The sequence below is a fragment of the Micropterus dolomieu genome, linkage group LG20 (assembly GCF_021292245.1).
Source record: "Micropterus dolomieu isolate WLL.071019.BEF.003 ecotype Adirondacks linkage group LG20, ASM2129224v1, whole genome shotgun sequence".
NCBI classification, from domain to species: Eukaryota; Metazoa; Chordata; class Actinopteri; order Centrarchiformes; family Centrarchidae; genus Micropterus; species Micropterus dolomieu.
In genome coordinates, this window is record NC_060169.1 from 28350111 (window position 1) to 28367773 (window position 17663).

Here is a 17663-nt window from a genome sequence, read left to right on the forward strand (position 1 = left end):
GGTTTACAGACTAACAAATTAAAGGAACAGAGAATGACAATGTGACTACACATGCTTGCCTTTAGTGTCAGTCTCTTGGCCCAAAGCCCAAAATGAAGAAACCAAGGAAAATGCATGACATGAAAGTTCAGGTTTCATACAACAGTAGGTAGCTTATTAAATCCTCTTTGATCCCACTGTCTTTGATATCTCTGCTCTCATAAAGAATTCACTTTCAGTAGTAAATATAGGTAGTTCAGAGAGACATCATGACACACACCCCTCATTCCCTCACAGTCTCTTTAAATTATACAAAACAACCTGCAAAAAAATATGCAGGTCATATTTAAATAAATCTGCAAAAAGGAGAGGGAATGATATTCTGTTCCAGTTAAAAGCAGTGAAAAAAAGCCTGCACATAATTAAAAAAATATACAATAATTTGTTCCTCCTTTTTAGTCTTTATTTTCTGTTTTTCAAAATGTCCTGGTAGGTCAGATAAAAAGGTAAATGCCAGGAGACTATTTCACATTTCATGTTCTTGTCATCCCACCTGTCTTTATCTCTGTCTAAGAAAAATGCACATACAAACCCAAAAAAGTCTGATTTTTAAAAATCTAAATTATTATAATGCCTCTCATGTGTGTCAGATTCTAACTAGTTAAATGTTAGGTTAAACATAGATAATGTGACCCTTATGGTACTACGCCCACAAAAGTTTGTTGGTCAATCAAATGTTAGAAACTTTATGCACGTACTTGTATATTTGTGCCTGTGTGTGTTCTTGTATGTGGCTGAGTTGACAAATGTGGCTGAGTTAGCTGGGATGAAAAGCCCTCTGCCTGTGACCCCATAACACAGTTGCCATGGCATCTCTCTGTTTGTAATTGTCCCAGTTTTCTGGGGTGAAAATAATGACCAGCATCTATCAGCGGCCTGCCATCCCATCTTGTCCTATCCCAGGCCATACCCTGACCTGGCAATGCCACCCCGCTGAGCACACCTTGCCCGGAGGCCAGGCCTGTTTGTTTGCCTTGCCCAAAGGATGACACTGTGCCGCCAAGACGGAAAGGTCGTGGCTGCCCCTGACCTGACCTCTCACCCCTCCTTCTGCTTAATGCCAGGGCACTGGGGGTGTGATGACTGGATAACACACATTTACTCACAGTTAGATAAATGAGCATGCACACACATATTCCAGCACATAGGTTCACACACATACACACACACACACACACACACACACTTAGGAAAAGAAACCACATTAACCCACACAGTCATGCAAACTTTAAGATGTGATCTTTCTGTGTTTCAGTTTCTCGCTCTGCTACGTTTTTCAACTGTTTGATTGTTATAGGTGTTGTAGTCAACATTTGTTTTTGTCTCGAAAAGCAACAACAAACATGGTTTACACAGCAAGGATATAACTCTTTCAAAGAGGTAATGCTACTTGATGTCTAAGTGAAAGTTTAATTAATTGGAGCTGTAATCTGCCATGTTAGCGGAGCCAGAAAGATTCAGCCGCCGCGTCGTCATTAAAAAAGTACAAACCTACTTTTGAACAGTAAGTTGGAAAATTGATTAGGAAGCTAACGCCTGTTGTGATATCAGTATCTTTCATTGTTCTTTGCTGGCTCAATATGACACGGTGCATTCCAATTACGTTGGTGCAGATCAAGAAAGGTGCCAGATTAACTAGAGAAACCTTGCTAACACAAAGAGAATTCCTAACTTAACAAGATGTCATTTCTCATTGATAAGCCCTGTCAGAATATCCTTGGCTTCCCTTTCTGAATAATTAGGAGGTTTGGATTTGAATACATATACAGATACTTCAGGAATGGTTAGATACATTGTGCAATGCTCTGTTAAATATTTCACAAATTTCCTTTTTCAGTCTAGCCCATGAATATTTGTAATGGGTTCTTTCAAGTTCCTTTTTTAAGCTCTTGCTCAAAAACATGTGAAGTAGAGAAAGTTTAAGTATATTCAGATTTGATATAATGTAGTGTATGTTGCAACTGGTAGAACTCTTCTTGACAATTCAAGTTAATAATTAAGCTTGGTTCATATGTTGCTCTGCAGTTGCTTAAGCGTGTCAACTCTTCTTTTCATGGGACCTTTTTTAAGTTAAAATTACAGTGCATGGTTAGAATTTTGTTCAAAGCACTTCAGTTGCAGCACACTGCACTTCCACTCTGATCCAGGTTTATGATTTCTCCTGCTTTGGCAATCATTGGACTGTATTTATTGTCCTTTGTGGCCAGTTGTCTTTTTTTAGGTGAATTTAGACCACTGATGGGCAGAGGCAAATATCCACCTTATTGGGGCCACTTACTTTCATGTTGTTCACCATAGACTAATCTGCACGGAAGATTTGGCCTCACACAGTGCCTCACTAGTGTACATTTTCTGTGAGTGTCTCATTTTGGTGGAGCTCTGGGGGCATTTTAAGTGTCATCATTTAGGCTTCAGCAGCCTTAGTCAAAATGAGGAATGCCCTTATGATAATGACCATCACTGTCCCCTGTATGCTAAATGACATTACATCTTTTCCCCTCAATTTGAGATTTAAAATAGATTAGTATCCCCGAATAATGTCTTGTTAGTAATGGAAACTCTTCAGAGGCTGGGCTGAAAATACACATTCACACATAGGCCCACACACACATACATCATGTTATTATCACACTCCAGGGGAAGTCTTATTAATCTTCAGTTTTTTTCCCTTCTTCCTCATTTGGAGGCAGCTCATGAACAATTCAGTTTCTGCCTGCTAATGGTGTTTCACAAGGCTCTGTGGGATATCTTTTATACATCAATAAGGGCAATTATCAGCTTAACTGAGAAAGCAGTGTCGCCAGCTCAGCCATGCCCTTCTCTTCTGTGCTCCACACCAGTGTACTTTCTAGATATGCTTTAGTAAAGCAATGCACCAGCACTGACAGAATTATGGGTTTCACTTACCGCTAGGCCTACTAGTTAAAAGCAAAGCAGGATAAATATCTTTGTTAGGCACTTACTTATAGGTTTAAAAGTGTGACATACCACATTTTATTTAACAACTTTAACATGACATACATGACATACTGCCATTTAGAGCATTTTGATATTTAAGCTTTGAAATAGATAAAGCGCTTTTGATGTTGTTAGCTGTTTATTAGACTGTTAATGTAACCATAAATACATTTATTATTTAATCATTTAGTCTTGGTTTTATATATTTATGTATTGTTTTGATATTTCAGTTGTTTTCTATTGCTACGCTCCTGGATAACAAGTGAAAGCACTTGGCACAAGAGGGCACCACAGCCACGCATACCCCCTGGGGATGCCACCCCACCCCACCCCATCCCAACTGTCCTGGCTCCATGCCGTTCCATTGTTCAGAAGGCATTGGTGTGGAGAGGGCAGCCTTGCACAGCTGGCAGCATTAGCGGCTTAACCCTTGATGCTAATGCTAATATAGGATTGGGCTTGGAGCAGACATTGTAAGCCAAATGACCACTGGCGGGCAGGAGTTGAGAGGGGAGAGAGGGTTGCTGGTGGTGAGCTGATCCATGCATGGATTAGTAGGCAGCATGGCAGAGTTAGTCCGCTGGAGAATGCCACCACTTGGGTTCAGTTCCTACTACGCTAATTAGATGAAGTCCTTGATGATGTCGTGATTTTGGGATTCAAGACTGTTATCACAGTCAAACTCTACTCTGTTGGGTTGGTTAGCTTTATTTTTATGTAATATCTATCAAGTGATAGAGCTTGGAAGTCCTGGATATTGTATTTTCCTTCGGAAAAAACTAATCCACTTTCTTCCACTCTTTAATTAGTCTCTCCAAGCTAAGTCTGTGCTAAATAATCCACCAGCCTCATTTCTTTTAAACAGTGCAGGAGAATCTCCCAGTGGATTTGAATCAATGCCCTGTGGCCTCTCTCCGCTCCCATGCTCCAACCCTCATATCTCTGCCACCATCTCTCCCGGTGCCAACCATTGCTTTATCCCTCTGTTCTGTTGTTCAGTCCCCATTCTGGCTGCTCAACTGGCCTCATCTGGTGAGACACCAGCAGCTGGCCGACAAACCTGAGGTAGTGTAGTAGCTGTGGAGCTCAGTTGCCCTCAGAGGCCCACAAACTTTTGTGCTCAGTTCCCACAGCAGCTCCAACCTCTGTTTATGAACAAGAGGGATCAGACCAGGGCTTATATTTATAACCACACCACCATGACCGCCGCCGCACCATCACTGTAATCACCACTGTGCATTGAGCCTGAGTGGAGCAGACACTTGGCCCGCTCCAGATGGGCAACGGCCAGCTTGGCCCCTTAGCCCAGCAGCTCTGAACTGAAATCATAGATGGGCTTTGCCTCTGCCAGCTCTGAACTGGCAGACCAGTTGTTGTGATCTAGGGGAGGAAAAAAATAGGGAACATGATGATAATGTTTCTGCTTAATCATTTGAAAGGTCAGTTTTGCTTTGTTCCCTGTTGTGCTTTGTACGGTGATTTGTGAGTGCAAGGTTTCAAATTGCTGGACTAATGTTCTCATGGAGAGTGTCTGTGTTTTGGAGGCTGAGAGTACATTTTGGCAGCCTGTATGATTTTGTTTTAGACTGAATTTAAACGACTGCTAGAAATGCTGTTTATATTCCAAACCAGAAAGATTAAAAGGCTTAGTGCTAGTCAGCTGTTTATATTTTTATCTCTCTCTGTATAACTACTGATCTCTCCCTTTGTCAGCTAATTCTGGTTTTCTTTCTCTTTCCAAAATCTCTTCATTCAAGCTTTACTTGAGACACAATTTGTCTCCAAACATGGGTGTTTTACAAGGTCTTGGAAGAACATTTTTTTTTTCTTTATTTAAACAGATTTCTTTTCCTGTCTTGACCCCAGGAACGATGCAGTTGTGGTGGTTAGAAGTGGGGGAAAGCGAGGACCAGTCTCACCACACAGCCCGCCACAACAACCTGACAATGCTACATTTCCTCACTGTAGTGATATAGTAGACAGATCTAGCCAAGGCACATCAGCAAACACATCCCTTAAACCATCTCCCTGCATGTCGAGGTCAGCTTCAGTGGTCCCGAGGTGCAGAAGAGTACACTCTACTGTGCCAGTTTAAACTTAGCCCACACTGACATGCCCATTTGAGGTTTTAGGTTGCGTTTCAATGGTTTTCTGTGGATGCCTTAAAAAACGCCCTTAAGGAGAATTAGTGGGAGTTTTGGCAGTATAGAAGAGCCACAAGTAGGTGAAACGCAAACATAGCTGGTGGATTAGCCATGTCAGTCAAATGGATGTAGAGCACTAGCCATTAGCTCATTAGCAGAACCTAGCTCAGCAGTAGGCTACATGCTGGGTTTGGCTGGTGTGCATAAATGCTGAGGAGATGATTGCTATTTGCTGTCCAGACCACGGGAATGAGAAATAGTGGCACACTTGAAAAATAGTGGAAATTGTTTCTGTTCTTCTAGACTAGCAGAGTTCATAATGATGTCATTTTATGGGCTCATTGATTCAATTATACATTGATTTTAAATGTGATCTCAACAGTGTTATCAATACTTAACCTTCCAGTTTCTCAGATGTGGCATTTGTTCTCTTGAACCAGAGAGCAAAAACATTTTAAAGTGCAGACATAAGGCCTGAAAACCTAAACCTAAAGGATTAGATTGAAGGCTTCAGCATAAATAGTAAATCCCCTGGGATTGACTGGCATCAGCCAGACTGTACTGCTGACTTTCTGGATCTTTGTAGACATAGTTCACATTGACCATTGTCCATGTGACAGGTGGTGTCTACTGTATGTAGCTCAGCTGTGCTTTCAGGAAAAGTCTGCCTGAGAATACGATTACATTGTGACATTTTATTGAACATTTCATTTTTTTTCTGAAAAGTACAAATATATATAGACCTGGTGTTAGATGTCAGTTTTGTTTAAATTGGTAAAGGGTCTGGAGAACAGAATGCAAGCTGTTTATTTGTAAAATTAACAGGTAAATTGTGTCACTCAAGTATTGCTATAAAGGTCCTGACGGTGTTCAGTGGGAACATCAGACTCTTCTCTGTTTTGTGCTTCTTGGATCATTGTTTTAGCATCACTGTTCAACAGTCCTCTATGTGTGTGTGTAGAGGTTTGTGTGTTTGCACATATTTCATTGGACCTTTCAGTATAATAGCTTCACTAAAATAGAATGGAAATATAGTATTTAGAGAATGCTGTTTGATTACAGAGAAGCTAGAAGGTTAATAGCAAAGCAAGTGGTGGCAGAGCTATTCAGACGTGTATGTGCATATGCAAGCATGTGTTTGCAAACAATCCTGATAGTATGTAGATTTGGATGTGCCTCATTACTGCCTGTCTGGGAATGACAAAGGCATGAACATAATGCTGCACAAGGCCCAGTTGTCTTGTCATCTGCCTTGTATGTGTGTGTGTGTGTGTGTGTGTGTGTGTGTGTGTGTGTGTGTTTGTGTGTCTGTATATGTGTATGTACAAGGTTTGCAAAACTTGTGGTGTCAGCTCCTGAATGTGTGTGCGCCTGTGTATGTGTGTTTGAGTGCAAGAGAATGAGATCAGGTTACGCTAGGGATAATCCTCCCAAAGCCGTTTTGTTCAAGCCTAAATCACTGGATATTACCCTACCCATAAGTGATTTTAATTGGTTGTCTCATATAACACACACTCCCGCCTAATGCTAATGCCGCCCTGTAATTGGCTGAAGGCTGCCTCTGCCTGTTAAGTTCATGGGACAATAATGGTTTAGGTGGCAAAGTTACTGGATATTGAAAGTGATCAAAGGATCAGACTCTTAACCATGTCACATTCATTGTCTGGCTTTGGTGCTGTTTTGGGCCTAGGAGGCTGAGAGTATGTACAATATGTGCCTGTATGTGGATTTTTACAGGGTGTGCATGTGTTTAGGAAGGGCTTGTGTCCATTGTCTAATTCACTGCTGTCTCGCCTGGACTGGAGATAGCACATATTGTCCTCTTGCCTCCCGCCTCCCCTAATTGAAGACTTGGCTCTCCAGATGATCCCAGATCTCTGTTACCATAGTGATCATGGTGGCTTTGATAACCACGGATGGCTGTAATGCTGCCTCCTGCAGACTCCATTGACCACAGTTTGGCCAGCCATCTGGGGTTCTTGCTGGCTGGCTAGAGGGACTTTGGTGCATGCTGGTTGGCCGCTGGCATGTGAAACCTGCCACTTGGCTTGTCCATTATCATCTTTCAGCAGGGGGATTCCAACACAGTCTCATATCATTTTGTAATTTTGAGCATAGACTCTGAAACCTACGATGTGGACACAAATAATGTGAGGATTGCATGCCTTTACCATGAAGTGATAATGAGAAAATAACCCAAGTTTATCCTCTTTCCTGTCTAAAAAGTTAGTTATGTTTAAGTTAATGGCGTAAAATTAGTTGGACACAGCTTAGCACTCTTTTTGGGCAATGATGAATTTGATTGAGTTGAACCAAAGACGTTTTAAGAGGAGGCATGCCACTTTAAGAATCCTCAATACATCTCTATAGGGAAAGCCCGCAACGCTAAAGATGCCGGTTGTCCCGTCCCTCCCACTAGAAAGCCAATCGCATGTGTCACTACTACCACACGTGTAGTAGGGGGAGAAAAAAACTTTTTTTTGGACGTCATCAAACTCCAGCGATTTTTATCATATTTTACTGTTCATTCTATACATGCAGTTTTTATGTCTGGGTGACCAGTGAAAGTGCAGTTATGGCTCTCACCCTATTTATTCAGATAGAGGTCTGGTCTTGTTAGTCCGAAATAACAAAGATGGCTGCCGAGTGTTAGGACTTGCCTATAAGGACTTTGGTTGAACACACATCTTACTATACAATACATAACAGGGCAACGTTAAACTTTTTTGCAACTGGCCCCACTGGGCCAGTGGGTTTGAAACTTACTGGCCCAAAGACAATTTTTACTGGTCCTCCCTCCAAAAGTTATTTATCAGTGTTACAACAAAACCAAAGACTTATAAGTTATGTTATACTGTTATCATGTTTAATCGTTTATTAAACACATCCTGTATATTAAAAAACGAAACTAAAATGTAATCACTGTTAAAATTATAAAAAATACCATACACAAAAATACAAAAGACCATAAACTCATTAGGAAACTGTTTACTGAGGTAATAATTCAGATGAGAAGTAGGGGCATTTTACCATTATTTCTAATAGAACCGGACTTCTTTTTGCAACCAGCGGCTCGCCCCCTGCTGGCCGTTATAGAGAATGTTGGTTTAAATTCCGCATGGTTTCACTTTTTAGACCCAGAGGTTGCAGCTTGATTGAGATTAGAGAAATAACATTTGAGAACCACTTGTCACGTCACTACAGCTCTTGATTGGCCAACGGTGCGCGCCAAGAGCTGCAAAACAACAGCAGGATGTTGAGTTTCTAATGTGTTTTTTTTGTTTTCGTTTTTTAATACTGATCGGGCCAGTGAGTTGCTAGTTCAGCAGTTACTTTTTACTGGCCCCGGGCCATCGGGCCACTGTTATTTTCGAGCCCTGCATATTCTTAACCACCTGAAAATTTGAAAAGGTTACAGTGTATCAAATCTCTATTGGTAGTTACTTATACTGAGACTCAGGGTACTAAGGGCAAACAAAGACACAAGACAATTAATTCCTTCCTCTAGTCACACTGCTCTACAATACTTCTAGTCCTTACACCAAACCCCCTTTCTAATGTCATCTGTTGCAGACAAGGCTAAAAGCTATTACCCTCTAATCCCATTTGAGAGCGGTGCACAATTTATTTTTGCGAGGCCATTTGTTCAAGACAGTATGCACCAACAGGCTAGGCTATGTGTTGCTCACTTGCTCCCACAAACCACCCACAAAACCTCCAGCACCATCGCACAGGTGCATGTGTGCATGCCCTGACCTTGGGAGCAATGCAGAGCTTGTCTTTATGAGGCCTTGAGACATGGCATTTGTGGCATTTAACCCCCTCATCACTCTGTGACCCCCATTCACCCCCTCCCTCTGCTTTGTACTGTCATTCTCTTTCCACCCTCCTTCCTCTTTGCCCCGCTCCCTCGCATTCTACTCTTCCTGCATATTCATCTTCCTTGCTTTCTTGTTAAATCTCATTCTGTCATTGACTTCAGCCCTTTAACCTGGCAGGTAAACAGCAATGGTCCAGGTGTGTGTGTGTGTTTGTGTTTGTGTGCATGTGTGTGTTGGGGGTAACCAGACAGCCAAAGAATGTACCCCTCCTCCCATACTCTGGGCTGGCTTGGAGAGTGTAGAGAGATCTTGACAAGGTCAGTGAGCTTTGTAGCTCGTAATTACCCAGCCTGGGTCTACAGTAGAAATGTCAAAACAGGTGCACCATAGAGGGTTCATACAATATAAAAGGATAAGAAGCGGTGGGCCAAAAATGGTTAAAATTGATCTGTAGATGAATCTTAGGCTGTACCCTGTGGGAACTCTCTGTACAGTGATGGTTTGTCATTTGTTTTACAGTAAAATGGGTGACTTTGTTAACTGTGAATGTCCACAATACATTTCAGATCAAATCAGATTATGGGGTCTCTTGTGTGCAAAGCAGCAAGTGCTCCAAATAAAATAACAAAACAGGCTGTTTGTCATAGCTCTCCGGAGCGGCCCATGTGTGCGTTATCCCTCCTGATGCCCCATGGCAAGATTACATCAGTGAGTACCTTCCAAAAGTGTTACAAATTGCAGTAACACAAAATTCTTAAACCGCAACCGGTGCAGGCACAAAAAAGACTTGGTTAGGAAAAGATCAGGTTTTGGGATAAAACAGCTAATTATTCAAGATTTGGGGACCTTTGTCCTCATAAAAAAATATTAGCTGGTTTACAAGGTGGGGGAATAATTGTGGTCAGTTCGTCAAGGTCACTTTTCGGGAACCGACCAATCACAGTCTGGAGTAGGCGGGACATAAAAAAATGGCTGAGGTGCTACAGAAAACTTTTGAAATATTGAACTCAGTGTTCTGTATACACAATTTTTATTATGGACAAGTTAGTCATTTGCATAAACAAATGAGACACTAACCACCACGTAAAGCATTTTTCTTTCACAATAACTTAATGACTAGAAACAACCCACAAAAATGAAACTGCTGTTTTGTCAAACTGGAATTAATATTATGCTAATGGTAAACTATGTAGTAGCCTGAACTATAATCTGAACTTATAATGAATACATTAACAGTAGCCTTAATCAAACCTTAACCACAGGGGTGTAATATCAGAAAATGGTTTTATTTGTGGAACATGGTGGAATTAATAAACTATCTGTTTATATGTTGGCAAATAAAGTGTTGACTGTAAATATATTATTATACTAACATTATACTTTTTATGTTGAAATGAATGCGGGAACAAGCATTGGAATTTGAAAGACAGGCCTGCAGGGTGTTCTTTATGGCTTTGGAAGTTGCGCTTGGGCTTGGATACAATTACCAGACCACGGTTTCTGACTGAGGAAAGGGTGACTAGATTCACATTAGAAACAATTAGCTGTGGTGTTGTTGTCTTTCCAAAACCGGTCGCAATATGCGCCACTGCTGTTATACGATACCATCTAGCTTGTAGCCTACAGCTTGCTAGGCTATGTTTTTAGCATCCTATGCCACTGTGGCTACATCCTGCCTGATTGGTACTGGGCATGTGCAACTTTCAACAGAGCTGAGAAGGAAGCAAATGGCGTTAGCTACTTCCATCATCAGCTCTCAATCAACACATTGGTGCAGAGGCACGGTGATAAATAAATACTACACAATGTTTTGTTAGTGATACAAGCCAAGCAAGATCTCCAGTCTCAAACTACTTCAGTGTGTATGTAAGTGTTTTTGTGTTTGCGTTCACGATTAGCACAGGGTCATGTTTGAATAGTCAATATTTATCCTCTAGGTTTACTGTGACAGATATTAAAACTTGATGGGTAACTTTAAATTAGTCACTGGATTAGCTCTAAAGCTGATTGCACCTAAAGCTACAAATGGACTTTTGTTTGAGCTTAGCAATGAATCAGGAAATAGACAGTGCACTTTACCATTTTGTTCATTTTGCACATTTGTTACTGTACAATTTGTTATTGTTTGTTTTTTCATCAGTTTTCTTACTAAACATTTTCAATTATGTTTCTTCTTCTATCTTTCTTCTCATTACAGAATCAGCATCTTTTATATTTCTTTTTCCCAAGAAGACATAGAACTGTCAATAGAAGGCTAGGGAGAGTGACTGTTTTCTCTGTTTTATTTATCTATGTAGTATACGGATGTTAAACTGATCTGTTAAAATTGTGTTAAGTAAATATTTACACGTATGATCTTAAGTATATATATGTTCCATTCTACTTACTCTTTCTCTTACTTCTTTCTTCTCCAGTACCTCTACAGAGATTAAGATATTATGTTGATGTTGTTAATCTGCTTTTGTCATTATTGTAAGTCAGTCCAGTTGAAGGTGTCCTCTCATTGACATCAATACAAACAAAAATGAATTATGCAAAATGTGCTTGCTTTGACTCCTTCACTTTCTACTGCTAGTGAATAACCCTCATATGTTATAGGCTTCTTTAACATATGAGGTGTTTCTTAGGAGAAAGTTTACATTTAATTCATGGAACGAGGTTTTTCTCACTCTGGTAAAGGTTATGTCTCCAAATCTACTGCTGCTGTGGGTGGTGCTATCAAACATGTCTATCTGATAGTTGCACACACCTTTACTCGCTGCTGTACTGTGGATTCCCAGTGAAACAGCCCTCACTCACCTGATGATTAACAAGATTAGAGATGGAGGAAGCCACATGGGGCCTCATTACCATCGTAAATACGTATCCCACTGTTCCATTTTTTTCCCCAATTTCCCCATTTTTCTATGGTATGGTGAGAAGAGGAGAGCGTAGAGAGAGGGTTAAGAAAGTACACAAGACGATGTAAGAGGAGGGGAGTTCACGGCGTTTTGGGAGTGCAGACTCACCCTTCTCCTCCCATCTCTTCTAAGGTTGATTCCCAAGATGTGGTCTTTCTCTCCTCTACAGGATCCTCTGTGGGCCCTACAACGGCCCCTTGGCCCACTACCTCAGAGCTCACTCTCCCTGGGCTCACTCTGAGGTTTTTTACAGCAACTACAGTTATCATCCACAGACACAACCACTAATGAGGAAGTATGGAGGCAGCAGAGGAGGCTGCACAGACAAGGAAGAATAACAGAGAAAGAGTGTGATTGAGAGACCCTGAACTAATCATAAATCCTTGTTGAATCAGAGGCAAATAGTGAAGTTTAATGTCATAGTTTACACATTTTCGAAAAAGATTTATACCACATTTCATTTTATTTAAACTTTGCCAAGCAACATCAGCAAAAGTATTTCTTTGCACAGCAATCTTACTGTCATCTATAGTTTGGATGAGGACAGAAAGCCTTTTGCAGACTTCTGATTTTATGTCACAGTCCTGTAGCTATAACAGCACAAAAGGGAACAGCTTGAACAAGCTGACACGAAAAAGTCTACGAACAGATGGGTGAAACAATAGAACTTTAACGACATGTGATACATAGTCTCCTGACTTCTTCTGTGATTTCACAAGATGCCAGTTCTCCATTTTTCAAAGGGAATACTCAAAGTGGTTATATCAGGATGAATCAAGACAAAGCTACGACATGACTCTTGTATCCACTATGCCACTTTATAGACATATCTGGTGTTTTGATCTCCACTTCTATGTATCTATGTCTTAAAAAAAGTAAAAAAAAAAAAGGGGATATATTTTATTTTAGTGTTGCTGATAGATTCGACAGACAACCCTCATTAGTCCAATCCTTTGAGTTGCAGGTCACGCAGGAGTCAAAATACGTCAGATGGATGTTTCTTTATTTTTTTTGTCTCCATTGGGAATTTTTTTTTACCCCTAGGTAATTTTTTACAAAATACACTGTCAAGTTGTAGGTCAACTCATGAAATTTCTTCCATAAATAATATTGACAGTACAAATATAAAATGACACTTGCGCCCCCCCCCCCCCCCATCCTTATAAGCATCAAAGGACCTATAGCCATTGTCACGTGAGTCAAGAGAGCAGTAAAGATATACGTCCATACATCATTCCAAAGAAGGTTAAATGTGCCTTTATTTGTAATACAGTGGAATTACACCTTTTAGTTAAACAACCTTTGTATTTCACATATATGTTGAATCTCTGTGTCACCATCTTGACCGTAATGTACTCTTGTTGAAACGTCTGATAAACCATACAATAGTCGTACTCCTTGCCTGATACCAGTGCAATGCAAACCTTTAATCTCTTTGGGGGATAGAAAGCCTATGTCTGCATCCTGTTTTGGCAGCTGTAAAGATAGAAGTGTCTCCTCTCCGCTCTTCTGGCACTTTGCCTTCTGGGGGAAGAAGCTAGAGGACAGGTGGGGACCGACTGGCCCATGCCAGCTGACCTGTCAGCTTTAGACCCTGTCCTGTGTGTTTAAATAAAAGGGGGGCCTTGGTAGGGAATGCGTGCAGCGTCTGTTATATGTGTGTGTTTGTGTGTGTGTGTGTGTGTGTGTGTGTGTGTGTAAAGTAGAGAGAGAAAGGGACAGGAAAAGGGATGGAGGAACAGACAAGAGAGAGAGACAGAACAGGATGGTACTGCTGATGGAGATGGGATGTGACAGTTCTCCCTGGGATTGTGTGATTAATTGGGATCAGGTCACCTCTTCAATGTCTGGACAGTAATGCTATGCAGTCTCATATGGCTATTTACATACAGTGGGCTCCCTGGGCTCCACACACATGCACATGCTGAACAACACACACCCCTCTATGTGAAATACTGTCATTATTTTTAGCTCAGATACTAGTCCAAGTTGTTGTAGTAGCAGCAGTGGAGCTTGTTGGTTTCCATGTTGTATTCAGATACAACTTTTTTCCTTGTTTTTCCTTTTTCATATTTTCCTTGTGCCGGAACAAATATATGTACTTGACAAGAGCTCCTACTAAGAAAGTGGTTGTCGGCGCTGAAGTTCCTGTGTTACCTTTTGCAAACTCTGTCTCAAAGCACCAGCCCCTCTTTCAGAGGAGGGGATAAGATAGCATCCCAATGGAAAGCGCAGAGACTAAGAAGACACATGGCACTGAATAATTTATGGCCCAGCAAAATAGAGACAGCCACTTGAAGTCCTGAGTAAGTAGGAAATATAGACAGTGGTGACATATCAAGCCACAATAAAGACACAGGGAACAGTGGAGAAGGCAGGGGGAAATCGTTCTGTGAATTTCCTGAGTTAAGAGTTTGTTTTGGTTTCCCTGCACTAGCTGCCTCTCTGTTTGAAAGTTGCATTGCTCTGCCTTGTTTACCAAGTCCTCTTGCTGCTCGCTCTGTCACACCGGGGATAGTACCCAGGTGAGCGCTGCTACACACAAGGAAGAGAGAAGCCAGTGGCCCTTTGATTCCAGGCCGCTGGTTCCCTCAGATTAGCTATTCTCTCTATACTCTGACGAATCCACTGGCAAAGCAGCCAGTGTAACGGAGGGAGGCACTTCCATCCCAATCGGGTGGCAGAAGCATAGTGGCTGGCTGGCTGGCTGGCTGACGGGCTGCCAGGTTGGGTGCTGGCTGTTTGCAGGCTAGGTGGGTAAGACATTTAAGACTTTGCCCCTGTTGGGCACAGAGACAGACACCCCAGACGGCTGTTGGAGCTTCCAGGCCCCTCCAGTCTCTCCCCATTACACCTCAGCAGCACTGATGATGGCAGGTCGTGGTGGAGAACCTGTCCTCATGCCGCCCGTCACATCCCTGCCACTTTCATCTCCTTGCTCACTTCAAAAGTGACATCTGTCATCACTAAGAAGCTCAGAAGCGCCGTGTTCTTGCGATGTGCTTCTTTGATGGTGATTTGGCCCCAGGCGTTTGTCATACATAACTTAGGTGGAGAACAATGTGAAATCAGACTTGGATTTTAAAGGGAAAAAAAAGAGTCTTAAGTACACTACAGGCGGGTAAAATCAAAATTGCTCTAACCACTGGAGGGAGTGTATCAAAGTGCAGCGTGAGCCTGAAGACGTATCTTTCGTTGCTCATATCACAGTCTTGTCAGTTTTCTTCTTGTTCGCCTCGTTACTGTGTCCCCATCTGCTGAATGAAGCAGCTGCCAATGGCTGGTATTTGCCATTTGGAGAACTTTCTGATTGCATGCTTAGGCTCTGAAGCCACAACAAACTTACATACTGCAACCGACACCAGTGTCATCAACAACAACACAGTTTGTCAACAGGGTTCATGAGGTACAGACTGCAGTCAGACATACCACAAGATTAGTGTGAAACGTATTCATCTGGGTTAAGTATGTAGTGTGCGTTTGTGTGTGACACAGAAAGAATCGGTGGTGGTGTAGCTCTCTGCAGGGTTCACTGTGTTTGGTTGATGTTTGCGAGGAGCTCTGGAAATGTGTGTGTGGCTTGTTGTGTGTTACAAAGTGTGTCCTGTGTGTGCAGCACACAGAGCGATGTGTGTGTACATGTGGCCATTTGTAAAACGGAGATATGATAACCCTGACAATGCTTTTGACCAGAGCTGTCAAAAACATGGCTTTCTTACTGACCTTGTTTTGGCGTCAGTGATACTTGACCCCCCATCTTTAGCAATGTCCAAATCAACTTCTGTAGTCTTCGTATCTGTCAGTGTAACCTTCAGACCCAACTTCTCTCACTGTCTTTTATCAGCCTCGATTTCTCATTGTCTTTTTGTCTCTGTCTTTTGCTGTCTTTCTCTCCCTTCTTTATTCTTCCTCTCTCTGGGGTTAACTCAGAGTTCAGCCATCCCTCTTTCTCACCTCTCTGTGACTGACAGGCCTGTCTTCCAGATGGCTGCCAGATTGCCAAGCTCCTTGTCAGTTCATATTAGGCTTTGTGTGATTAATGCATAATTTAAGGGCCTGTTAAGTTCTCCACAAATATATGTGTATCCAATTAGCGCTGGTAGGCTATGTGACATCACCGCCCAACAATTTATTGTTGTTTTTTTTTTTTATCATTGCAATTTGTTGTACTTATAGCCTCAGCTAGTGTAAAAACCCTGGCGCTCCACCATTCTCATCTCTTCTTAGTTTGTTAATGTAAACTGTCAGCGGAACTGACGTGGAACAGGATGATTAAACTTGTTTACCTTTCACTTTCGTGTACACACATACATATTTGGAGTAGCCTAAAGATTTTGTGCGTGTGTGTGTGTGTGTTTGTGTGTGTTGTATTTATGTGCTGCTGCGTGTGAGTGCGTGCCAAGCTACAAGTATTTTGAACAGCACATTGTGCAAAAACTGTGTTATTTTTCCAGTTCGTATTTTGTCCACAACAGCTGGATGTTGTACATTCTATAAGCCTAGCAAGAACCCAATGAACCTTAATCACCCTGGATGCAGCGGTATCTCTAGGTTAGTACCCCTTGCCCTAAACACAACCTCTAAGTAGGTTGCATGATAATTTTGGCATGGTCATGAGATCATTTATGAGATAAGGAATTACATATACACTTAATTACACTATACACTTAAGATTTATGTACATAGGAATGATAAATAACTTGATGGGGGATTTGCCTTTCAGTTTTTTCCTTAAATAATGCATTATTATAATGGTGAAACAGCTAAATACAATTTTTGGACTTTATCTCTGCATACATTCATGCATTTGCTCACTAAAAAGACCACCAATGTTAGTTGTAGTATAAAGTGTTAAAGTACTTGATAGAGCCTTTGCAGAAATTAACAGTAACCTATGGTTCACCAACCACTGCTACCAGAGTAGCCTGCTCAGAGTGAGATCCGACTAGATTGTACTTGAACTGCTGCAACTTAACATTCCCCAGCGCTAATTCCAACTGTGAGTGTGCTTTTGTGCGTATGATCTCTGTGTTTGTGTATCCCTTAGGCATTACTGTGTTGGGGGTTTTGTAGTTTTATGCATGGTTGATGCTCTCCTGATTCACACCCACCATTATGTTTATTATTCATCTGTTCCAATGTAGTCACTGTGGGGTAAACAGAAGCCAGAGACACAGGACTGACACCGATTCACACAGAACACTCATCAAAGAGACAGATAGCTACTTCTGTCCATCTTGCCATTTGCCTGTTGGCCCATCTTTTCATCGAACTGTCAAACTGTGTCACAAAAAGTGGGGATAAACAACATTTTGCTCTACACCTGCAATGAAAATGGAGTTATAGCTAACCTGAAACTGCTAATTAGCCAACAGTGAATCACTGTTGTAGGACCTCCATGGTTTACATTACACAGGAATGTCCATGGATGAATAAAGGAAAAATAAAAATGAAGGAGGTGAGCGATACATTGATAGAGAGTGGGTTGGGGGAGTTCTTTTAGGGTGTCAAGCAACACTTGCAAAGTAATGTTGAGGGGACCAAAGCTAGGCCAACCTAGACACAATGCCCCTGGGCTGAAAACACACTACTATCTGGTCAGAGCAGAACAGCCTGCAGGTGCTAAGGGGGAACAAAATACTACCTGAGCCAACACACACACACACACTCTCTCTCTCTCTCTAATACAGGGACACTTTGTTTAGCTTACTGTCACCTGTCTCATGCATGGCTTTCTTAAACCCTATTTAATCTGAATATGGTTTCAGGACAATGTCTGTCACGAGAAATCGGGGGGGGGG